Source organism: Vairimorpha necatrix, chromosome 2, assembly GCF_036630325.1.
Source record: "Vairimorpha necatrix chromosome 2, complete sequence".
Lineage (NCBI taxonomy): Eukaryota > Fungi > Microsporidia > Nosematidae > Vairimorpha > Vairimorpha necatrix.
Window position 1 is genome coordinate 3631 of NC_088817.1, and position 3630 is coordinate 7260.

Genomic DNA, 3630 nt, shown 5'->3' on the forward strand with positions numbered 1-3630 from the left:
GTCTACTAAGAGCATCCACATACGTCATCAATTCTCCTTTTACTTATTTAATAGTAAAATCGAACTCTTGTATATATTCTATCCATCTCTTAATTATAAAATTATTGAAAAACGGGTTGTTTCAAATCTCGGCCAGCCCTTTATGATTTGTCATTTATTAAAATTTGCTTCGTCCAAAACTGACTCAAATTTCTTTATTCCGAATAACACTGCCTTATCTCTTTTTCACTAATCGTATACCTTTTTTAGGTTGGTGTTATCATTTTTGGTGCCCAATGTATCGGATTCCACCTTTCTTCTTTGTCTTCTTGCAGAAGTATGGCTCAAATTCCCGTATCGCTTGCATCCGTTCTTACTCTAAATATTTTTTACTATCTTCTATTTTTAATTTTAACACATTCTTCAAACCCTCTTTGATATCCATAAAAGCTCTTTCCAAATCTTCGGACTATCCCCACTTAACATCTTTTTTAGTGCTTCTGTAAGACGTGCTGTCCGTTAAGCATAATTTTGAATAAAATCTCTAAACCAGCCTGCCCGTCCCTCAAATCTTCTAAGATCTTTTATGTTGTTAGGCCATCTGTATTCTTATGTCTTTTGCTTTTTAATTTTGTTAGGTGTAATGTCTTCTCCGTTAATTGATACTCCAAGTAGTTTTACTTCTCCTTTATGTTTTATTTTTTTTTAGGTTTCTTTTAATCCACATTTGTTAAATTTTCGAATTACTTGTTTTAAAAAATTTTCGTGTATATTACTATCTCTTGCATGAAATATAATAACATCCATGTACACCTCAACACTCTTGCCTCTAAACTTATCTAAAACTCCGTTCATCACTCTTTGCATAATATGGGGAGCATTTTTAAATCCCATTACCATGCTATTCCATTCGTAAACTCGAACATTTATCTCAAAGCTTTCTTATGTTTTTGAGCTTTCTCAATTTTATATGATAGAATCCTTCCTAGAGGTCTATAACTGTAAATACTTTAAAACTTTGCTTTGCCCTAATAATGTCTCTAATTAATGGCAATTCATACGGATCCTTTTTAACCAGTTCATTTAAAGCCATCAAATGGCTTCTCAATTGTACTTCACCATTTGGTTTTTCTATGGGCTTTATTAGGCTTCTCCATTCGCTCTTTGTCCTTCTGATAATACCTCTACTTTCTAATAAATAAATATACTTTTCTAACTTTTCTCGAATTATAAGAAATATTTTGTCTTTTTATATCTACTTTCACTTCTTGTTTTGTTTTGATAGAACATTTCCCCCCTGTTAAGTATTTATTTACTCTTCGTCTTTTCCTATTACCTCAGGAAATTTTCCTTCTAATTCTTAATATTTATTAATATTTTTTCTTCTTGTATCTTGGTTTGTATTTTTTACATAAAAACTGTTTCTTGAGTTCTCTCTCTCTACCTCCACTGTTAGTCTTAATTTAAAATCATTTCCTTTTAATATTTTCATTTTACTATTATCATGAATGCCAAAATATTTAACACTTTTATTTTCATTATTCTCTTCCTGTCTTCCTTTACGCTCCATACAACCTCTAGCTATATGTATAATACTTCAACATATAAAACAATGTTTTTCTTCTCGTCATTGATATTAAAAGTTTCTTCCTGGCACTGCTACAGTCCTGGTAATTTATCGTTTAATCTTCTTTTTAATTTTTCTTTCATAATCTCTACCATATCTGAAAGTTCTCTACTCCTTATTTTTTCCTTGTTATGATTCTCTTCTTGTTTACAACCAATTTATCAATAATATCATTCCAATTTATCATACTAATTAAAGTTTTATCATTAATAAAATTTTGAATTTCAGTACTTACTTGTTGCGCCTTTTCGTTGTCACTTCATTTACATTTTTCTGCATTATGATGATCGTCTCACTCTCTGAGCTTTTTTTAGGAATTTATTGTTCTCTTAAACACGGCTCTCACTTGTTACCCTTTTAGTATTTTGTGTTCGCCATGTTATAATTTATTTAATAGGAGGTTCAACTTAAACATTTTATTTAAAACACAATGTATTTTTGGTGTAATTCTGCGAATAAATTTATGTAATATATATCGCAAAGTATGAAATTAAGTCTTTATTTTGTAATATATATTATTGTAAAAAAGGACAATCTTTTGTTTTAACATATTTTCACTAAAAAAAATAAAATTTTAGGGATATTATACAAATTACTTTAATTTCGAATGCTGTACTAACGCATATATCAAGACACAGGAGCTTATACTCTTTAGGAAAGCTCATAACCACTATGAATAATAAAATTAAATCATTATTTCAAGAAAGTAAAAGGACGTAATAATTTAGAAACATTAAGGACTAGATGACAGTGTTTGTTTGAAAATACAATACGAATAACTAATTACAATCAAATATCTCACATTAAAATTATGTGATTTTAAAATAAATCAATGAAAGTAATTAAGATTTATCTAAATTAATATGATATAATTTATTTTTATAAAATAAAAAATTGTTTTTTTTTCAATTTTTTTATTGAATATTTCTGTCTACTTTGGAGCTGGATAGGGATGCAGTTTCTTCTAATGTACAATCTCGTTTATCTTGTATTTGCCCAACTGTCCAGGAAGTCTTTATAATTACAAATGATATTGTGTCTATTTTTTATGTTCTCTTTGGGATTTAATTTTTTATAGTAGAAAATATAATATTTTAACAATAAGAGGGATAAAACTATTGGATAATTTAAAAATACATTCTATAAGAAATAATTTGATTATGTGATCATAATCTTCTAGATATGATTTTATATTTTCTTTTATAACCGTTAGATTTACTTCTTGCTTGATCTTCATATAATTTCAATTATGAAGCAACCAGTTTGATATTATTGATAACCAGTTAATATTGATAAATTTTTTGCGATTCAGATATGTTGTATATTCAAAATTATTGCATAAAAAATTGCGGATAGTTTAAAAGTAACTTAACATTCTCTATGAAAATGTTTTACTTAATGTGTTATGTTAAAATGTAATTTTTTATGATAAAACCAATTCATTTTTTATACTAAAATTTTATTTTTTATTAAATCATTAGATTGATTTCATTTTACAAAAATCAAAATGTTTATTCAAAAAAATTCATAAAGATTTTTTTGTTTTAATAATTAAAATTAAATTTATCAATTTATTATTATATTTGTATTATCAATTAATATTTAAATTAAATATAATTTAATAATTATTAGAAATCGTCAACCGCCTTTATTTTTTAATATGTAATTGGGTTTATACATTAAAATATTTTAATTAAATTTTTTTCTGTCATTATTAAAATAAAAATTTGTTTTTATATTTATACGCTCTTACGTTATATTATCCTTAAATTTATATAAATATCTATTAAGAAGTTGCATTGGGTTTTGTTTATACTTTTTATTAACCCTTCTTAGTCCTTATTGATTAATATTTTTTAATTCTTCGGTTAGTGTAAGATATTTTTCAATAAATTAAATAATTCTGTATTTATTTTGATTTTATTTTTATCATAATTATAGTATTAAAAATAAATACGTGGAATATATGATATTTACTATAAAAATTCGAATGAAGAAATACGAAATTCATTTCCAGCCTAGTT